This window comes from Natrix helvetica (genome assembly GCF_964273705.1).
Source record: "Natrix helvetica genome assembly, chromosome: 4".
NCBI classification, from domain to species: domain Eukaryota; kingdom Metazoa; phylum Chordata; class Lepidosauria; order Squamata; family Natricidae; genus Natrix; species Natrix helvetica.
This window is the reverse complement of record NC_138550.1, coordinates 103,761,203-103,783,897: the sequence shown is the minus strand read 5'-3', so window position 1 is coordinate 103,783,897 and position 22,695 is coordinate 103,761,203. Positions and strand designations below refer to the sequence as shown.

The 22,695-nt window shown below is 39.1% G+C and overlaps 1 protein-coding gene and 1 long non-coding RNA gene across 2 annotated transcripts in view; both read right to left on the bottom strand.

Annotated features, from left to right (window-relative positions):
- The window catches only part of CDKAL1 (CDKAL1 threonylcarbamoyladenosine tRNA methylthiotransferase), a 332,059-nt gene that overhangs the window by 34,223 nt on the left and 275,141 nt on the right, over positions 1-22,695 (bottom strand). The gene's annotated exons all lie outside the window — the stretch shown is intronic.
- Positions 17,426-18,435, bottom strand: LOC309392048. The gene is made up of 2 exons (XR_014175378.1): positions 18,262-18,435; positions 17,426-17,626 (listed from the first exon to the last, which is right to left on the bottom strand). It is a non-coding gene; the product is annotated as an uncharacterized lncRNA (long non-coding RNA).

Below are 22,695 nucleotides of genomic sequence, written 5' to 3'. Positions count from 1 at the left end.
AAACTATATAGGCAGGGCAAGAAAATAATTTATTACCCTATCTGCACCTTTATCTGACTTATAATCATGCACTTCATTTGTTATATTTTCCTGATTTCTGATTTCTTTACAAAGGACGATATGAAAATACCCAGCATTTTCTCTCTCACACATAAACCAAGGGACATACGCACAGAGATACTCTTATCCTTTCCTGAAGAATTGGAGGGCGGGCGGAGAGAGAGAGAACAAGGATGGAGATGAGGTCTGAGGGAAGCATTCGCCCCTCCTTTTCACGAAGAATAATTGACTATGGTTACGTGCAAATCTCCTATACCACTTTTTAAAATATACATTTATAATTTCCTACTAATGTTTATTTTTAAAAGTATATTTTAATCTGTCTTCTAAGCAGGAGTTGGAAATGTGCCTTCACCAAATTCAATTCCTTTCCCTCTTCACTCTAGTATCGAAGGAAATCTGACTGGCCAGGCCTCCTTCAGGGCTTTCACTAGGAAACAAAATGGAAGCCAAGAACGTTACTTCAGAAATCCCAGGCATTTCAAAGGGCCTTAAAGACCTGGCTCTCCTCCCAGGCCTTTGGAGAGATGGGCTGCTGCTCCCCTTTTCCCTTTCTGTTCCCCTTTGCCATTATCCTTGCTTTGCCTTGTGTGGTTCTCATGTTTGTTGTAATGGCCTCTGTTTTTTTTTTTAAAAAAATGTCTTAATTACTGCAAACTACCGAGAATTATTGGGAGTCTGGAGGCATATACATTGAATTAATTATGAAGATGATTAGTAAGGAAACAAAAATGGATTAAGAGTAGCCTAGCCATCCCATTCGGCTTGGGCTATTGCACAAAAGGCAGCTCTTTTTTTGCCACACAAGGTAAGCATGCATAAGGCTAAGAAGGAGAAGAACAAGAGTCTACGTGAGGGTTAAACCACCTAAAAGGCCACCGGGTAGATATCTCTGTCAATATAACAAAAAATGCCCATTTATAAATGACTGGATAGAATCAGTCTACAATTCTACTTTCCCTTTATGGCAAGCCTTTTGAAGCAGAACATACTGCTCAGTATAGATATTGCAGTGCTATTCATTCTAAACAGAGTGGTCCAGTTCACCATAGTGCAAAATAATAAAATGACCTTACAAAGGAAAAAATAAATAAACAAGAGCCACAGAGTGTCAAGGTGTCAATGGAATTTCCTAATGATCAAGTAATGACATTCCCATCAGAGCCACAGTCAGGTTCCTCATGGAGAAATTCAGAAGCAATTAATGTCATCGATTAAATCCTAACAATTATGAACGAATAGGACAGTTTTGTTTTACAGCTGAAAAGAATTTTACAGCTGTATTCAAAACTCGTAAAGACCTTGGAGTTCAAAAGAGGATTCAGACGAGCAGCGAATTGGAGTAAGATTTCTTTTATATATTAAACGTATGTGCTGCCACTCTTCCAATGCTTATGGCAGCTGGCAGCAATAAAAACCATACAGTGAGAAATCATGAAACACCCACAGAATAGGATAATGCACAGAGCAGTCAAACTGCAACCACAAATAGGAAAAAAAATGAAAAAGTAAATATTGATGGTAAAATCCATCTAATCCCAAATGCGCTACAGAAGTGCTGATCTTAACCGACTTCTGGAAGCAAATTGCATCAAACTACTGTAGCTTCCAGAGTAAGGCTGTTCTGTTATATTGGTACCATAACTGACAAGTAGAGTTTCCTAGGCTATACTTCTCTTACCTCATCTTACTTCACTAATACGGGATTATCATCAGCAGTTTTTTTTGCCGTGGGTGCTCCAATACTGGTTGGAGGAGGCAAACCTATAGGTACTTCAATGCCAAGTCAGATATGTGGTGCCTCTAATTTCCCATCCTGTGGATAGTCCAGAAAGATACTATAGTCAGTGTTACTAAACGCTATCCAGAGGTCTAACGAGGATCAAGAAGGTGCATTATCTCCAACTGCTTCCTAGCTTCATATTAGAAAAAGGATCAATCTAGAATTATCACTTTTAATGATCTCTAACTTTTATGAAAACACACATATTCATGAGAGAGAGAGAGAGAGAAAAAGAAAGACTTTGTTTCCAAAAAACCTATAGTAAGCATGTTTATCTTAACTTTTTAACGGTTGTGTCATAAATTTTATTTAAAAGACAGATTGCTATCAAAAGTGTTTAGAACTTTTTACCCTAGTTTACCAAATGTATCAAGCCTGTCTATATCATGTACAATAACATAATTTTATAGGGGGATAAAAACGCAGAAAGCATACATGCAATTCCTACGTATCACTTTTCCAGGAGGATTTTTGTTTTCAAATGAACCCTTATCTATGTATGCATATTTATATTGCCATAGCTTAATATTTCCCCTTTTAGCTGTAGGCAATGGAAAGAGTTACTGTTTCATATAAGATTAAATTGCCTGATTGTAGTTAGAATCAGTCTTACATATGAATAACATAAAAATAAAAGAGAATATGACCTTATCTGGTTCTTTCTTTTTCCAATTTTCAGTACTTTAATGCAGAATAATAATAATAAAAAAAATTACTTTAGCCAGGGCAAAGTAAGATGGAGAAAAAAAAAGGAGAATCACCTCAGCCGTTTAAAACTCAAGAACAACAGATGATCAGAATATGAAAGCTAAATTTGCTAGGAAGAAAATAACGTTAAAACAAATATTAATATTGAGTGAGACTTGGAACAATTATTTTTCATCTTAGATGGCTTTTATATTCTTTACAAAGTCTAAGATAACCACGGATGAAACAGAGTGCTTTCAGGATAGCCTCAATTTTTATCCTTTGTGATCTGATGGACAACAGTTCCCCAGGATTACCTGTTAAACGGCTTTTTCCTGTAAACTCCTGTTTATGTCATCAGTGATAGTATCTAGTCACCTTGTCTCCCTCAACCACTATTTTGATTGTGTTCGATTTTTTTCATGCATCGAGGTCTTCTCCAATGACACTTCTTTTTGTCTAGGTTTGAGAACAAACTAAAACATATCAATTCCTGGTCTTCTATGTAAACTGATAGCATTGAACGTTTATGGTGGCCTGTTATTTAGATTTTCAGTTAAATTATTTGTGTAACTGCACTGTTTCAAATAGATATTAGCCCCTTTTTAAAGAAAAGGTAAGGCATCTGATTGAACACCATGTTTTGTGAACATTTAGTGTGCTAGATAAATCCTACTTTGTAGAAATTCATTAACCAAAGAGAAAATCAAAGCAACCCTACTTTTCCTTAATTAACAAATTTAGTCAAGTTCCTAATTGTCTGAGTATTCTTCTCTGCAATTGAATATTATTTCTGGCACATGGATGCACTTATAGGTGAATTACACAATTAATAAACCTCTGATGCATTCTCTTTTAGTCTATGTAGTCACTGATTCAACTGAACATAAAGGAAGCCCTCTAAGAAACTTGAAGCTTTGATTGGGAAGAAAGATAATATGATTGTTAAATAGAGGTGAACTGGGGCAGGACAATGGAGAACTTGTGACTCCTACTTGTAGAAAAGTGGTGGACTAGAAGATGGATGCCTAGGCTGAAGGACATAATGATATGGTGAACATCACAGATAGTTGTGAATAGCACAGATAGTTGATACTAGAATTTTAGAATGAATCAAGTTCTAGAATAAGCCAAGCCAGCTTCATGAAAAATCAGAAAAAAATCATATTCAGTTCCTAACCATTATAAACAATTTATCAAGAAACGAAAGCTTGAAGAAAAGAATGACATATATAACAGATGTATAGCCCAGCACTTGTGGGGAGATAAGCTTGATGAAAATATCATGAATTCAACTCCCAACCTATATATTGAATTTGCATTTCTCAGGCAATAGATAACTGGAGGGAAACTTTCAGAAGATGATGTACATAAGATATTGAAATGTTATTATATGATGAAATATACAACTTATACTAAATATCAATGTACAAAATATGCTCAGCAATCTAAGGAAACAATTCACATTGCCATTTTTTATAAAGCATAAAATATTATAAAGATATATAGTACAGAACTATGATCACTATTATAACTTTAATAGGAAACTAAACTGTATAATATATTCTCCATTCTCCATGGAGGGGAAGGTGAATCAATATTTCAATATATTGAAATTTTTGTGAAGTAATGCTTTAAAAATATATATATATAGTGCTCCTTCCCTGAGTTTTGCAGGTCCTGTTTAAATAGATTCAGCATGTTTGGCTCAATTGCTTCACTATTCCAGAGCATGAAATTTTATACTTTCCGTAACTATAACATGTTGAAATTGACCCATCTAGTGATTCTGTCCAGTATGCAACTATCCTTTTGCCAGGAAATTAGAATCCTTTTCAGTTGTTTCCAAAACTTCATCATGAATGGTCTGTTTAATTTCTTGACGGTAGGCTGGAAATCAGAACAGATGTTGGCTTTATGAATTCTGCATTTCCATTTTATGAATGAAATAGAAATAAAGAAAACTCAACTACTATTAAACATGAAGCTAAATGGTTAAGTAAAAATAACTTATTGTCTTGGTTAATGATTAATTAGGAAAGTAATAGATTGGATCAGTTTTTCGTACCAATTAGATGATATAAATTCTGAATTTTATAAACTAGGTGATATAAAATCTGAATTCTGAATTTTATACTTTTAATAACATTTGATTATAATGAAGTAGCACTAGTTACTAATACTATTGCTAGTATGCAAAATCTTAAGAATTATAGAAACCAGCTATGCATAAACATTTTATACACTTCAAGATTATTGGCGGATCTTTCAAAATAATCTCTAATAATGTTAAAAATGTTATCAAGAAGCATTTCAATAACCCTATTATTGATTTGGATCAGAATACAAATAGCCTCAAATAGCAATAATAGTATAACCATACTGTTATAATATAAAAACAATGTAATTGTAAAAACATGTAATGCTAACAATTTTTTAAAGTTTAGAAAAATATTATGAATAATTCTTCAAACTTATGCATTAGTGAAATTTATTTTCCACTGGCATCTTTAATATCTAAACAAACTACAAAATTCATAGAGAAGTTATTAAGTATTGCTCTGACAAATAAGATGATGAACCTTCAGATATTTTTAAAAAATAATTTGTGGGATGACTACATATTTCAGCAGATTTCCATTAAAAATTAGTAACTTAGATGTCACAATGTTGAAATGCATGCTAGATAAAATAGTTGCAAGGGACACTTCCTTGAAACTACTGCTGGCTTCTGCTCCAGCAACTGCAAACAATTTCAGCCTTATTTCTCTCATCCCGGTTTAGAGAGGAAAACCAAAACAGGGAGAAAGCCAAATTCTCTGTGGGACTGGCAAAGCTTCTGGAACATAGGGGTGAAGAGGATTCAGGAGCCAAGCTAAATTAAGAACCTCTGCCAAGAGGAAACTACCTGTTCTGCAGCCCCAGAGGAAATGTGACACTGTTTTTGAAGTGTTTCCTCTGAAACAGGAACCAAAGTAATGATAAATCAGTTAGTTTTCCAAGTAAAGGTAGCATATGTATGTGTGAGAGAAACAGAGGCTCAGAGAAAGAACATAGACAGGTGCAGTACTTATATGTGAAAGGGGCCTAAGAATACTAAAGGTAAAGTTTCCCCTCGCACATATGTGCTAGTCATTCCCTACTCTAGGGGCCGGTGCTCATCTCCGTTTCAAAGCTGAAGATCCAGTGCTGTCTGAACACGTCTCCGTTGTCATGTGGCCGGTATGACTAAACACCAAGGGCGCATAGAACACTGTTATACCTTCCCACCAAAGGTGGTCCCTATTTTTCTACTTGCATTTTTACGTGCTTTCGAACTGCTAGGTTGGCAGAAGCTGGGACAAGTAACGGGAACTCACTCCTTTACGCGGCCCTATGGATTTGAACTGCCGAACTGCCGACCTTTCTGATTGACAAGCTCAGCATCTTAGCCACTGAGCCACCAAGTCCCTTTATACTAGCTACTTCTATAATAATTCAAAACACTTTTTAGAAAAATCAATATGTTATATTTGCCTAATGGATCATGGCTTGCTTAAATAGTCCTACTGTGAAGTGGAAATTCCCTATAAGCAATGATCATCCTGGTTCTTTCCCAATGTTACAAGAAATGTATTAAGCCATATACTTCCAAAATACTGTATGCAGCTTAATAGCTATATAAACAAACAGATAAAGAACATAGACACACAAACACACATTACAAACCTCCCATCCTCTAAACCTAAAACTGATTTTAGATCTTAAATTCTTATGCTGAAATACTGGTATGAGATCAAAAATGAAATGATAGATTGATAGATGACAGAAATGGTAGAAACAGAAAAAATATTTTTCTTGAAATAGAATTATTTCATTCAAAACTTAATGAGGCATATTTTGTATATTTTAAGGATTTTTTAATTAATCACTTAAGAGTTTCTTTTACTGTTGCATATTAAAGACTAAGATTACTTTAAGAAACTTAGTCCTTAGACTTACATGACATCTGAAAATAAAAACAGCATATTATGTCATATAAAAGAAATATGTACACTTAGTCCTATTTGATGTGCCTGAACATATCTCCATGTACAATTTTATGTAATTCAGGCTACAATGATATCAGAGAAATTCTAAGGTATGATATGTACAGTTTTAGATTACACTGAGCTATAGCATTCACATTGCCTTTCAAACTACAAATCTACTAGAACACTGATAGAGGAGTATAATATAAATGATTTTCAATTAAAGAAATCCATAGTTTCTATTTTTTCACACTCTTAATTCTTAAAATATAAAACTGTTGAGCTGAAGTTATCAGAATTCCTAAAACACTCCAAAATTTACATTTTAAGTTTATGTAAATATACATTTCTGTAAATCTATTTTTTTCTGCTATGTATAACACATCCATAATGGAGCCTTAAATATTTAATTTGTTTCCACTAAATTTACTGACTGCAGATGCTGGCAGTCCTAGAGGAGATCAACCCTGACTGCTCTTTAGAAGGCCAGATCCTGAAGATGAAACTTAAATAATTTGGCCACCTAATGAGAAGGAAGGACTCACTGGAGAAGAGCCTAATGCTGGGAAAGATTGAGGGCAAAAGAAGAAAGGAACGACAGAGAATGAGGTGGCTGGATGGAGTCACTGAAGCAGTCAGTATGGGATTAAATGGACTTCAGAGGATGGTAGAGGACAGGAAGGCATGGAGGAACATTGTCCATGGGATTGTGATGGGTCAGACACGACTTTGCAACTAAGAACAACAACAAAGGCTACCTTTCCATATAATGAATAAATGTTGATAATGAAAAAAAGGTTCCTATTCAGGATGAAATAACTACACTATAATAGAAAAGCCTACTTTGTGTCAACATATTCCAAAATTCAGTAGATGCAACTGAAATGTTAGAATAACTAAGTAAATATTTCACAGCAACGGACAGCCAGAGGGAATAGGATTCAAAGGTTTCAACTTACTAAAATCAGAGAGTTGTTTCAACCCTCTGCTCAGTGCAGAATGCCAAGAAGACTGTTCTAACTCTAAATACAGCTGATTAAGAGGCTACCTCTGTTCTGGGCAACTGTTTGGATTTCTATTGAAAGGGCTATAGCTATGTTGCTTCACAGTCTGTTTCCTACAGATTCTTGGCTACAATCATATTGTCTTCTCTTAGCAAAACCCCAATCTGTTTGCAACTGATGGAGATACAATCCAAAACAACAGGAGAGAATGTAATTGGGAAAGGCCAATTGAACTGGGTCAGGTGAAACAATGCAACAATGCCTTTGTATTCTGCCACAAGGCTGGCTCTCAAACTTGTAAGCTAAGCACCAGGGGTAGAATTCCCATTTCATTTTCTTTTCACAACAACAATTGTGAGAATAATAAAGAGTGGAAAGGAGAAAAATTGAAACATAACCACAGAAAACTACAAGCAGAAAGTGCAAGAGTAAGAAAACAACTAACAGAAGGACAAGGCACACAGTCAGGGGTGAGATTCAGCAGGTTCTCACAGGTTCTGGAGAACCGGTAGTGGAAATTTTGAGTAGTGTGGAGAACTGGCAAATACCACCTCTGGCTGATCCCAGAGTGGGGTGGGAATGGAGATTTTGCAATATTCTTCCCCCAGGAGTGGGGTGGGATTGGAGATTTTGCAGTATCCTCCCCCTGCCACGCCCACCAAGACATGGCCACAGAACCGGTAGTAAAAAAAATTGAATTTCACCACTGCACACAGTAAATGTTCAGAATGGAAATCAAAAGAATCCTAGACCAAAAAAAAAAAAAAAAAAGGTTACTGTTCAAATCTCTTAAAATTAACCAACGTTTGAATGCTATAAACCAAAGCCTATTTTACGTTTGTTCATCTAGAATTACTGCAGAATAGTATGGTGGACTTTTAAAGAGTTTTAAAAAGAAAAAAATCTCCAATTTCTAGAATTACTTTGCAAAAAACCTTGGAAGCCACTTCCAGTGCAAATATATTGTTAAAGATGGTTAGTATTACAGAAACATTTTGGATAATTACAAAATGATATTGTGCATAAGGGAATGGCCTCTCATCAATCTGTTCCTGCCACAGCATTTGTCAACCAAAATAAGAATATCAGATTCTCCCATTGATTTCCTCCCCCAAAAGGTCACTGGAGAAGCACAGTCTGAAAATCCCAGCATTTGATTTATACGGTGAAGTATAGACTTAGTCCCAAGAGCTTTTTTTAGTCTTGAAATGGTTGAAAAATGTACCCAATGGTTTAGACAAAACAAATTACCAAGCCATTATAACTAAAGGGGCATATTTATTTCATTTATTTCTTATATTTATACCCTGGTTTTGTGTTGGAATAAGAGGATAAAGGTTGAGATTGTTCTTATGAGACAGGTTAGTGTGTGAGAGAATTAAAGGTAAAGGTTCCCCTCGCACATATGTGCTAGTCTTTCCCGGCTCTAGGGGGCGGTGCTCATCTCCGTTTCAAAACCAAAGACCCAGCACTGTCCAAAGACGTCTCCATGGTCATGTGGCCAGCATGACTAAATGCCGAAGGTGCACAGAATGCAGTTACCTTCCCACCACAGTGGTCCCTATTTTTCTACTTGCATTTTACATGCTTTTGAACTGCTAGGTTGGCAGAAACTGGGACAAGTAACGGGAGTTCACTCCGTTACGCGGCACTAGGGATTTGAACCGCCAAGGTGCCGACCCTTCTGATTGACAAGCTTAGCGTCTTCGCTCCTGAACCACCATATCCCTAAGCAGGAGTGTGTGTGAGAGAATTACAATCCCAGAATTAGCCAATGATTTTCTTGGCTGAGTTGAGACTTGATCACAATTTCTCCAGTGAAGTCCAACTTCATCCCCAATATATTTATTTAGCAACCCAAGTCAGAAATAATTTAGTTTTTTTTTAAAGAATGACACAAAATAATTAGCAGTGTGTTGACTTATTAGTCACCTAAGCGCTAAGGTTAATTTCTTGTAATTTCCTTAAATGCAAGGGACAGGCCAACCAGGAGTCCTCGCCATCATGAAAGAGTCTGGTTTCACTTACAAATGGCTTAAAGATAAAAGGATATATAATCACTAGAATTTCAGTGATAAAAGGAATTTCTGGGAGCAGCACTTAAAAATTGAAGTGACTAATGAATAATCTGAAGACTTCATTTTACATATTTCAAATTATTGCTCCATGTAACTTGAAAAACAATTTTGACAATTAGTTGTCAATGTAGAGATCTGATTGTTGCACTTCAAACAGGAAACTGCAGGTCTGGAAAAGGGACACAAAACACAATTAAAGCGATGAGGAGAAAAGCATAGAATGACTCCAGTAAATAAATAGAATATGGCATTTCTAGCTTCTCAGTTGTCTCCAGTTATCAAATCAAATGTTTTGCAGCTGCTAAGTGATATGCAAGGTCAAACTTATGGATCTAGGGTAATTATTTGCAGGAGTAGAACCATATTGGCTGCAAAAGCTGAACATTCAGAAGAAGCACTATGACCTTCTTCAGATAAATCGATATTTTTCAGTTTAATCCAATTGCATTTTATGAAATTGATTATAAATAATAGCTTCTATTTTTAACTACAGTTGTCAAAAAACCAGGAGCATAACTCTAGGGATCAGAAGCAGTCCATCAAATCAGAACTGCATGGGGTGTGAAAGTGGGAAGTGTAAATGAAGAATGCCGATGGAAACACAGCAATAAATCTACAAAGCTTTGCTTGAATCTGTATTATTAAGAGTCCAGAGCTGACAGCCAGAATATAAGCAAATGGCTGGGCAAATGATTTGTAACTTACCTTTTATTTTGGATCAAAAGACCTTCACTTCTATTCTGGTTGATTTTATACCCTCAGAAGTAACATTTAAGGGTTTTCCAAGCTTCAAAGAAACATCTAATCTGTGAAGGCTGGGACAATATTTCCATGGTCCAACAAATGAATAATAGCCAATCACGTGGAAGATAAATGGCAATTATGTGGAAAAGGCCTGTGTAGTTTCCCCCTTGGCTGCATGGAAGCAGTTCAAGAATAAGCATCCAACCCTCCAATCCCCAAAAAAGGAGAGAATGGTATCTTTAAAAAGATAGGCCATTATGAGCTCTTTGGGGATTGAAAGATAAAACCTTAATGCTTCTGTGGCAATATTATCATAGGTGTATCAAGACAAAGAGATAAGAACAGCTCTATTGGTTCGAATCAAGGCTCATCTTAATCCAGCATTTTCTCACAGTAGCCAATGGATGTTCTGTGATATTCATAAGCCAAAGATGGAAACACACCCTTTCCTGCTACTGTCACCTACAGCCAGAGATAGGCTTCAAAAATTTCAGCAACGGGTTCTCTGCCCAGTTGCTGGGTGGGTGTGGCCTAGTTGGCCTCCTACACCACAGGGGGGTGCATTTTCACCTTCCCCAGGCTACAGAGGCTTTCCCCGAGCCTCTGGGAGGGCGAAAACTGCTTCCCCCAGGCTCCGGAAGTCCTCCAGAGGCTGGAAACGGGCCTGTTTCTGGCCTTCCAGAATTTCTGGGAGGCCTGTTTTTCCCCCCTCCCTGCGCTTACCTCACATCCAACATGGGCTGCTTGGAGACTCCTGGGAGGAGAGGGGTGGGATTTGGAGATTCTCTGAACCGCCATAACTTTAGCTATAGGTTCTCCCGAACCCGGGCGAACCTGTAGCAGCCCACCCCTAATCTATAGTTAACTCTGATTTTTCAAAAGTAACAACCATTGATAGACCTGTCTTCTTGGATCTATCCAGTTCTCTTGTAAAGGCCTCCTAGTTAGTGCCCATCACCACAATCGTGCTAAAGAATTATAGAGTTTTATCATGTGCTTTCTTTTGTCTGTCCAAAGTCTCCTATTCATGAGCTTAACCAAATAACTCCTGGTCCTGCCAATGTGGTGAAAACCTCCAGGACAGGTTTCCTTCATTTCATGAAGGAAATACAGTTGCTGAACTGTAGTAGAATGCCATGCCAAACTGTGACATCCCTTACAGGGACACCAATAAGAGTGTAGGTGAATAATAAAGTCACAGCTATAATTATGTACTTGCATCATGTTCGACACACATGCAAATTGCAACAGTCATATGATGTCATCTTATACATGTCACCCATGTAATATTTTGTTGTTCCATAGTCATCCCTGAGTCACACACCCCTAATCCCATCAATGTTCAATTTCTTTATTATTTTCCTCCTCAGATTTTGACTTTGTTTTTCAAGAGTTAAGGTGGAATAAAATTGCATCTGGTTTGCTTAACTTTACAGCAGGGGTATCAAATTCGCATCATCATGGCAGGGTCACACGACTATCGTGACTTTTCCCCCCTTTGCTAAACTGGTTGTGCCAGTGCGTGGTGCATCTATCTATCCCGCGGGTCCCAAGTTTGACAGCCTTGCTTTACAGTGTCCTGGCCCTAATTAGAGAAAGGATTTGAAAAAAAAAAAAACCTTAAACCACAGTGACCACAATGGTAGTCTCCAGAGTTGAATTCTGTGATATGCTCTATCTGGGGTCTATTTCTATCTAGTCTGAAATTGTCAGTCCGTATAGGATGAAGTAGCCAGGTTGATTTCTTGAAGGTTTTAAAGTGGCTGTTGCCTTTTCATATCTATGTAAAAATGCAAAGTGTTCATGAATACCTTCAAAGCACTATATGCTTGGGAGTGAGTTAACGAAGACAATACTTTTAGATAATTCTCCCATCACCCCAAATCCGCACCAATAGAAACTATCTGTGGAAGTTTGCCTAAGTATATAGAGGTCACATCCAAAGGCGATTTATTGTTCAACCTTCTCTATAGCTAGCCCTGATCTCCCATAGACATTTTGCCATATGGTGACAACTGACCTCATTATCTTTCAAGTTGTAAATAAACTTTTTCTTCTCCCAAAAACTCTTGCAATTGTTGATAGTTCAAATGTTTAATGTGATGTTTACTGTAATAATGATATTTGTTTAAGGCAGTGCAAAACATTGAGAAAAGGTGCATCGCAATGCATGTTATCCAAGAGGTCCTCTCCTTGAAGCATTAAAACAGCTGTATATATTGTAAAGCTTGGGTAGTTTGCACTCAGGAGCAATTACTTTTGTCTGTATGCCCAGAGAGAACTTCTGCTAGGACCACCAGTGAAGATGTACATGCATGCAGAAACAGTTCATATTTTTTATCTCTTTTCCTAGCTGAAATATTGCCTCTTTTTAGAGCTTTTATTGAAGCCTATAAATATATCTCTGAAGATTGTTGTCTTGGCTGTTTTTTTGGTCGTATCCAGCCTCATTGTAAATCTGGGAATATCTTTTCAAGGAACAATATAATATCCCATTCATCCAGTAATTCTCAGAGCATTTATTCAGATTTTCAGTCATCTTCAACTGAGTTCACTTCCCCCTCCCCCCATTTATTATCTGACTTTTAAATCTCTAGTTTCAACATAAAGTTGCTGTTTTGAAAGCATATTTTCCAGAGATAATATTTTTCAAGGGTTTACAGAAGAACCCCATGCAATTGTTAGATTTTATCATTCATTAGATTTTAATTTGCTACTTATTTCTGTTATAAAGTTTATCATTAGCCAGGGTGGCACTGTGGCTAGAATGCAATATTGCAGGCTGATTCTGCCCACAGTCAGGAGTTCGATCTTGACCGGCTCAAGGTTGACTCAGCCTTCCATCCTTCCGAGGTCGATAAAATGAGGACCCAGATTGTTGGGGGCAATATGCTGACTCTGTAAACTGCTTAGTGGGGGCTGTAAAACACTATGAAGTGGTATATAAATCAAAATATTATTGCTATATGTCCCCTATTTTGTGGTCAGTTTTAGTAATAGCAATATCACTTAGACTTATCTATCACTTCACAGTGCTTTACAGCCCCCACTAGGCAGTTTACAGAGTCAGCATATTGCCCCCAACAATCTGGGTCCTCATTCTAGTGACCTCAGAAAAATGGAAGGCTGAGTCAGAATTGAACTCCTGGAGTAAGCACTGAGTTAGCCTGCAGTATTTATACCATTTCCTAATGATGTCTCTGCTAGAAATAATACTTGAGAGTTCATTTTCTTAATAGCAATATTCCTGGTCTTTCCTCCCCTCATTTCTTTTTAATTTATAAAGCTCTTTGCTATTTTCTTGCAAGGAGAATATGAGCTTGAAGCTGCTCCTTTTCTACTCAGTGGCAAAATCCTCACTGTCAACCAGTAGTATACAGGTGAAACTCAAAAAATTAGAATATCGTGCAAAAATTCATTTATTTCAGTGCCACTTAAAAGATAAAACTAATATATGAGATAGACTCATTACATGCAAAGCAAGATAGTTCAAGCCGTGATTTGTCATAATTGATGATTATGGCTTACAGCTCATGAAAACCCCAAATCCACAATCTCAGAAAATTAGAATATTGTGAAAAGGTGCAATATTCTAGGCTCAAAGTGTCCCACTCTAATCAGCTAATTAAGCCATAACACCCGCAAAGGGTCCCTGAGCCTTTAAATGGTCTCTCAGTCTGGTTCAGTAGGAATCACAATCATGGGAAAGACTGCTGATCTGACAGTTGTGCAGAAAACCATCATTGACACCCTCCATAAGGAGGGAAAGCCTCAAAAGGCAATTGCAAAAGAAGTTGGATGTTCCCAAAGTGCTGTATCAAAGCACATTAATAGAAAGTTATGTGGAAGGGAAAAGTGTGGAAGAAAAAGGTGCACAAGCAGCAGGGATGACCGCAGCCTGGAGAGGATTGTCAGGAAAAGGCCATTCAAAAGTGTTGGGGACTTTCACAAGGAGTGGACTGAAGCTGGTGTCAGTGCATCAAGAGCCACCACACACAGACGGATCCTGGACATGGGCTTCAAATGTCGCATTCCTCTTGTCAAGCCGCTCCTGAACAACAAACCACATCAGAAGCGTCTTACCTGGGCTAAAGAAAAATAGACCTAGTCTGTTGCTCAGTGGTCCAAAGTCCTCTTTTCTGATGAGAGCAACTTTTGCATCTCATTTGGAAACCAAGGACCCAGAGTATAGAGGAAGAATGGAGAGGCACACACTGCAAGATGCTTGAAATCCAGTGTGAAGTTTCCACAGTCTGTTTTGATTTGGGGAGCCATGTCATCTGCTAGTGTTGGTCCACTGTGCTTCATTAAGTCCAGGGTCAACACAGCCATCTACCAGGAGATTTTGGAGCACTTCATGCTTCCTTCCGCAGACGAGGTTTATGGGGATGCTGACTTCATTTTCTAGCAGGACTTGGCACCTGCCCACACTGCCAAAAGCACCAAAACCTGGTTCAATGACCATGGGATTACTGTGCTTGATTGGCCAGCAAACTCACATAACCTGAACCCCATAGAGAATCTATGGGGCATTGCCAAGAGAAAGATGAGAGACATGAGACTGAACAATGCAGAAGAGCTGAAGGCCGCTATTGAAGCATCCTGGTCTTCCATAACATCTCAGCAATGTCACAGGCTGATAGCTTCCATGCCACGCCGCATTGACGCAGTAATTGCTGCAAAAGGGGCCCAAACCAAGGACTGAGTACATATGCATGCTTATACTTTTCAGAGGTTTGATATTGTTCTATGTACAATCCTTGTTTTACTGATTGCATGTAATATTCTAATTTTCTGAGATTGTGGATTTGGGATTTTCATGAGCTGTAAGCCACAATCATCACAATTATGATAAATCACGGCTTGAACTATCTTGCTTTGCATGTAATGAGTCTATCTCATATATTAGTTTCACCTTTTAAGTTGCATTACTGAAATACATGAACTTTTGCACGATATTCTAATTTTTCGAGTTTCACCTGTATAATGTCTAAGGGAAAATCTTCAAAGTTTGATTCCATCCCCATTGCTTTTAAATCAACCAAAAGTATATGAGGTGAGAAACACAATTGTTGTGAGGTGAACAGAACGTTCACGTTAATAAAATGGAATAAAGAAATATAGGGAGCAGGACTTCAGCATATGGCTGATGCAATTCAGCTACAGCAACCTCCAGTCTCTGCAGCTGTCTGACTTGCTGCTTTTCATCACCATTGCCTGATGCCCCCCCCCCCCCCCCAAGGTATGAGAAGGCAGTATATCAGATTCCTGCAGATGCTGGCAATGGAAAGGAAAGCTTTGACATCCTGTCATAGGATGACAGGGCAAAATAGCCTGGACTAGACAACGGTTTTGAGCTGGGTAATTTGATGTATTGAGTTCTTAAGCTTTTCAGATGGTGAAGTCAGTTTGGCATGCAGATAAGGGAAATAACATTTACTTTGCGGGATAGTCTGATATTACTGGGAATAAACAGAAATCCTTATTGAAAGGAATATCTGTAAAATGAACTTTTCCTACTCTGTTCTTATCATGCAATATCAAGATTACTGAGAGAGACAACTGTGTGGCTAAAAATGCACCCATCCTTTGCATCAGATTCATGTTATAATTCTGCAGCTATCTTTTCCCCCCTGGCTGCTATCTGGATTTTATGTTAAAAATGAAATATATAAGAACTTGCATTTAATTTATATATTAACCTCCCCTCATCTCACATCACTTTTTTTTTTTTTTGCTATAGTCACAACTCTAATTTCATTTGAGGTAGACATATTCCTTTTAGTATACCCTGGTTTATACACGCAACCATTTTGAATGACTGAGAGTTTTAATCACCAATCCTGATACATTAATGGAGGATATGAATTGTTCATTTGAATACCCTAACTGCTATATACCAACAATTGGCTCTTTTTAAGCACTTATATTTTCTAAAATACAGGGGTCTAATCTAAATTTCCAATGCAGAAGGCTCCTGAAAACCATAATTCATTCCAGTTCCTTGGTACACACACTTAGATCAGTGGCGGGATTCAATTTTTTTTACTACTGGTTCTGTGGGCGTGGCTTGGTGGGCATGATGTGACTTGGGGTGTGTGGCTTGGGGGCATGACAGGGGAAGGAATGATACTGTAAAATCTCCATTCCCTCCCCACTCCAGTGGAAGGTTACTGCAAAATCCCCATTTCCTCTCGACTCGGGAGGCAGAGAATAGATGGGGGCAGGGCCAGTCAGAGGTGGTATTTACCAGTTCTCTGAACTAAATTTCCACTACTGGTTCTCCAGAACTGGCCAGAACGTGCTGAATACCATCTCCGTTAAATGGTATACTTCCTGTAAGGAGAAATACTACAAAAGAGTCCTAAATTTTTAAATTCCCTTTTGGTTCATGATGCCACAGTAGCCAATGATGTACAGAGAAGAATCAATTTATAGCAAGATGATAGTATATACTGGGTAGCTCTAGTTATGGCAAGAATAAAAGGAGGAAATTCAGTTTATACTTTTTATAACAGGACATTTTTGGCCATAACATCTAATTTCAGAATTACTCTTATTTTCTACAGACTGAAAAGCAAAGTTTCTTGCTCCAGTAACATTTTCTTTCTGTCTTCCAAATACTATTTTAGGATGTTCTCATGTCAGAAATAAACTACGTGGTACATCAGGATGAAACCATTGGCTTGTAAACCATTAACATAGGAAACTACAGTGTTTGATTATTTTAGGAAACTATTGTATGTAATCTTCACTATCAAAAGGAGTAGCCAGAATTCCTGTGAAGACTGAAGCCAGCAAGACCAAAAGTTTCTGAAGTTGAACCAGGGGTGGATTTCAAAAAAAATTACTACCTATTCTGTGGGCATGGCCTATTTTATGGGAGTGGCTTGGCAGCCATGTGACCGGGTGGCCACGGCCAACTTGTAAAATGTGGTGAAACTCACTTAACAATGCTCTTACTTAACAACCAAAATTTTGGGCTCAATTGTGGTCATAAGTTCTCTTCTTTCTTTCTTTCTTTCTTTCTTTCTTTCTTTCTTTCTTTCTCTTTCTTTCTTTTTCTTTCTTGTGTCTCTCCTTTCTTTCTTTCTTTCTTTCTTTCTTTCTTTCTTTCTTTCTTTCTTTCTTTCTTTCTTTCTTTCTTTCTTTCTTTCTTGTCTCTTTCCGACTTTCTTTTTTCTCTCTTTCTCTCTCTTTCTCTTTATCTCTCTCTTTTATTTTCACTCTCCATTCCTTTCTCTTCCTTTTTCTCTTACTCTTTCTTTCTCCCCCCCCCCCTCTCACACACATGCTTTCCAGTTGGTGAAAATTTCTGTTTTGTCAGCTAGGAGGCTGGCAAAGAAGCCTCCCTTATGGTCCATGCCCTCCCCCTATGGATTGATGCCGCAGCAGGGAAGGAAAGAAGCCGGTCTTGGGAGGGACCTTCCCTCCCACTCCAGAGAGCCCATGCGGGGAGAGAGGAGGCAGGCTGGTTTGAATGCAGGCGGGCGGTTTGGGACTGACACCTCCTTCACTCGTTGGGGTGGGCGAAGAAAGAAAGGAGGCGTGCGATAAAGCACCCCCCGCCGCCAAGGGTGAAGGAGAGCACCCTCGCCCTCTGCTATCGCGCGCCTCCTTTCCCAAGATTGGCAGGACGCCTCTCCCCACCATACTGGGCTGCTACACCCCGCAAGAGATTTTCTAGCCCGGGATCCTGGGAGAAACTCATCTGCCTAGAGTTGCCAATCCTTTTGCCGGCCCAAGAGGAAGTTTCTGCTGCTGCCTTTATAGGCTGGGAGCATCTGGGAGGGAGACCTTGTTTTTTTGCAAGGTCACCAGAGAAGAGAAGGAGAAAGCACTCTTCGTCCCACGTTCGGGGGCGTGGCCTGGCCACCATCGCTACCAGTCTGTACGCCAGATTTTCACTACCTCTTCTGGCATACCATACCGTACCAGGAGGAACCCACCTCTGAGTTGAACCAACATTGCATAGGGGCTCTCAACATTTATGTTTGAGAAACCGGAAGCAAAAAGTCCATTACCTCCACATTCAGGGTGGAAGACACATATAGCTCAAAATTCAGGAGCAGACAATATATATATATATATATATATATATATATATATATATATATATGTGTGTGTGTGTGTGTGTGTGTGTGTGTGTGTGTGTGTGTGTGTGTGTGTGTGTGTGTGTGTGTGTGTGTATAAAATTATAGTTTTTGCAGTAGTTCATTTTCAGAGTTACAAGAGGTTCTTTTTAATATATGCAATAAAAGCAACTTATCTAAGCCTTGTTCTTGGATCTTTCACTACTAAGATTATGAGTGCATACTTGTATTCCTAGAGAGATTTATTACTGAGCCCAGGATGAAGTTGTTATGTCTTCTCTCTATTTCCCAAACCAACTAGTAATTCTCCTCACTTTTTTTTCCAAGCCAGCAGCTGTGTTCACTGGTATATATTATGATATTAATAGCCCAATAGGGAGATTTTGTCATACAGAACTCAAGATGTTGCTGATATGTGAAATGAATGTTTTCATGACTTCATTCCAAAGATTCAGCTACAGCAGGAGCACAAACATCAACTAGACCCAGTACAATCACAATTTCACCCATAACTCTGCATCAGAAGATATAAGTCAACTGGATATAGCACCAGGAACGCTCAGCTTGCGTATTAGAATCTCCTTTGGAAGTATAGCACTAGATATACAAATTCTACATACGAATTCTGATGTGGGTACTTCCTTTCTAAAACTCTAGGAGCCTCTGTATTAATGTAGTGCTTACTGCAGCATTTGCCTTTTTAGAAAATTTAAAAAATTCTATTTTTTTTAAAAAAAGAAGTTCTTTACACAAAATCCTTAGGAAAGAGATGCTCTGTTTTCTACTTTTCTCTTTTACATTCCTTAGGAAAGAGATGCCCTGTTTTCTACTTTTCTCTTTTAAAAGGCATCCTTTACGTAGGAAACAGGAATTGATGAAACACTATAGGAGGAATAAATGGCATCTCTGTAAAAAGGTACATTTTAAGATACGTTGGGCTGAGCAGTGGATTGACCTAGAGATACTGGCTAAATTCCCAGTTTTGCAATCTCCCTGAATTTAAGTTTAGTAATCTTCACATTAAAACAGCATCACCATCAGCAAATTTTTAATAAGTAGCTCAGAATGAAACCAGAATCAAGAATAATTTCTGGCTTTCCCTTCCAACCCTCTAATAACAGCTTCTCAAAGCCAAAAGGGATCTACAGAACATGTTGCATAAGGTACTGGAAAGAGAAATCAAGAAAACTAATGATGACTGTGCATTTGTTTGGAAAGCCATCTGTTAAAGTGATTCCTTGGGCCAAGAGATGCTCCTCAATTGGACTGCACCATTCTGGCTATTTGTTAGTTTATCTAAATTCTACCTAATTGGTCTAATAATGGAGCAATAAGCTCTATTATTCTGAAGCAGAAATGATTTAGTGATTCTGCATCCAGAAAAGCAAATGACAGTAATCAAGAGAGGTAAGACTTTCTCGTGCGCAGGGGCCTGAAAGGGCTAAGTAGATTTTCCTCCTTCCTGATTTCCTCTCATTTCCTCTCCCAATTCCACTGAAGGAATTTTCTACTCTTCAGTGTTAGCAAGTAATCAGTATTGCATCTATGGATGTACACTTCATTAAGATTAATCATGTTATTCTATGACAGTGATGGCGAACCTATGGCACGCTTGCCACAGGTGGCACGCGGAGCCATTTGTCAGGGCACGCGAGGCGCTGCCCTGTCAGCTGCCAGCATGCATGTGCGCGCTGGCCAGCTGAGTTCACCCTTCTTAAAGCCATTTTTTGCCCTCCCCAGGCTCCAGAGGCTTTATAGGAGCCTGGGGAGGCCGGAAAGAGCTCCCTGCCACCCCCGGAGGCTTCATGAGCTTCCCTGATGCCTTCGGAGCACTCAAAACAACCCTCCGAGCAAACCGGATGTCACTTCCTATTTGCTCGGAGGATCATTTTGAGCGCTCCAAAGGCTTCAGGGATCGTCCGGAGGCTTCCCTGAAGCCTTCGGAACGCTTAAAACGACCCTCCGAGCAAACACAAAGTGACTTCCGGTTTGCTCGGAGGGTCGTTTTGAGCGCTTCGAAGGCATCAGGGAAGCCTCCGGATGGTCCCTGAAGCCTTCGGAGCGCTCAAAACGACCCTCCGAGCAAACCGGAAGTCACTTCCGGTTTGCTCAGAGGATCGTTTTGAGTGCTCCAAAGGCTTCAGGGACCGTCCGGAGACTCCCCTGATGCCTCCAGAGGGTGTCCGGGGGGGCAGGGGAGGCTGTTTGCGCCCTCCCCAGGTTCCTATAAAGCCTCTGGAGCCTGGGGAGGGCGAAAAAAGCATGTAAAAATGGTGGAGAGCGCCTGTAGTGTGCGCATGCGCACTGGGGGTTGCGCATTGCATTATGGGTGCAGCACACCTGCACACGACCCCTCCGTGCTCCCCCCACTTATGGCACGCGAGCCAAAAATGGTTCACCATTGCTGTTCTATGACAATATATGCAAATTTGATGTCAAGTGGAGGTCCAACTTCTATTGTAAAAAAACTTAAACAAGGTTGTCTTCTTACTCCCTTCTTACCTTGATCAAAAATGAATTCTACCCTTCAGTGTTAGCAAGTAATCAGTATCTGTTCTGCTTTATCTGTATCCTCTATTTGATACAAGTTGGTTTCTAACAAGGTCTACAATTCTTAAGACAATTATTTTAGGAAAGACAAAATAAAAAAAATGACTCTAGTAAAAACAGAAATGATCAAATTTCCAACATATTGGGCTAATCTCCTTTACAAATGGGAACCTACAGAAATCATGCTGAACAAGGTAAGATATTTAGCTACTAAAGAACTGTAATGCAAAATCCTGTAATACTGGGAAATAATAGGAAAAAATTCTAATATAATAATTAAAATTTGTAATGACCACCATGGGATTAATTAAGTCCCCTTGAAGTACGCTCTTTCAGACCAAGATGTTGAGCATAACATTCTTAGGGGCACAAATTAGTGCCTATAAATAATGGGGGAAAAAAGAGAGAAGGCAATTCATTCTAACTTAATGTAATGCTTTTTGTTCCTCACTACATTTCCAATGCAAGCTGGAGCCTTGAGGATTTGCCGTTTAAAATACTGGCTAAAACTAATTTTGAGAGAGAGATTACCATCATAGTTAATCCTTGTCAATAAATTCAATTACTTGTGGGAGAAAAAATACAGCCTCTGAATTATCTTACTGTGAATTCTTGTTTCAATCATCAATAACAAGAAGGTTGGAGAGGGCCTTATAAGAGATCCGCAATGTATTCTAGATTAAACATACAGAAGGATGAGCAGGAACACCCACCATTGTAATATTGGCCTTTGGGATAGATCTTTTTCCCTAAATATTTATACAATATTTTCTCTGCCCTGTGTTGTACAGATGAATTTTTCTCTTGTCAGGCATGATGTCTTGTCATCAGGAGTTGTGAAAATAAAAAGGTATAACAAACTTTCCTTCCGAGATTGAATTGTCTTTGCATGGGGAGCTGGCTTGGGTTTGTTGAATCAACATTTCATATGCTGCTAAATTATCCATTGTGCCATATATAATATTCTGAATGAAATTACCCCTCTTTGTTAATCAGCTCAACTGTACTGTGGAGAACACAATATATATTTTTTAGGGATAAATCTTCAGAAATCTGAACAAGGATGGTACAATATTACTCATTTATGTCCACAATAAGGAAAACATAGGTACTGTGTTTCCTTGAAAATAAAAAGAGGGTCTTATTTTCTTTTGGGCCCCAAAATAAGACTTATTTAGGGGGGGTGTCTTATTTTTTTCCATGTATGGGAGGCCCATTTCTTCTGCATGTTCACAATGGGGCAGGAGGCCATGTGGTGCAGGAGGGGGAGTAGAGCTGCCCCATGCCCCCACACTAGTTTGCTACCCATAGTCCTACATCTGCCTCGCCTCATGGCAGCGGCTCCAACAGCCCCATCCAGCGGGACCCCATGTGGCCATTGGCCCACTTCTGCTTGCTCATAGCCACAATGGAGCAGGAGGCTGAGTGATATACTGGAGCCACGAGGTGAGGTGGGGGAGGGTTGAGCTGCCCCACGTGCACCAGCCTACCTCAGGGCCCCTGCAGCCAGGTCATCCACGCCCCGAACGTTGCCTCACCTTGCAGTCGTGGCACCAACACACCAATTGGCCTCTTGCAGCCTGCTCCGTTGTGGCTGCAAGCAAACAGAAGTGGGCCGGCAGCCATGTGGGCTCCTGCTGCACATGGACGCGAGGCAGGTATTGGGGTGTGGATGATCTGGCTGTG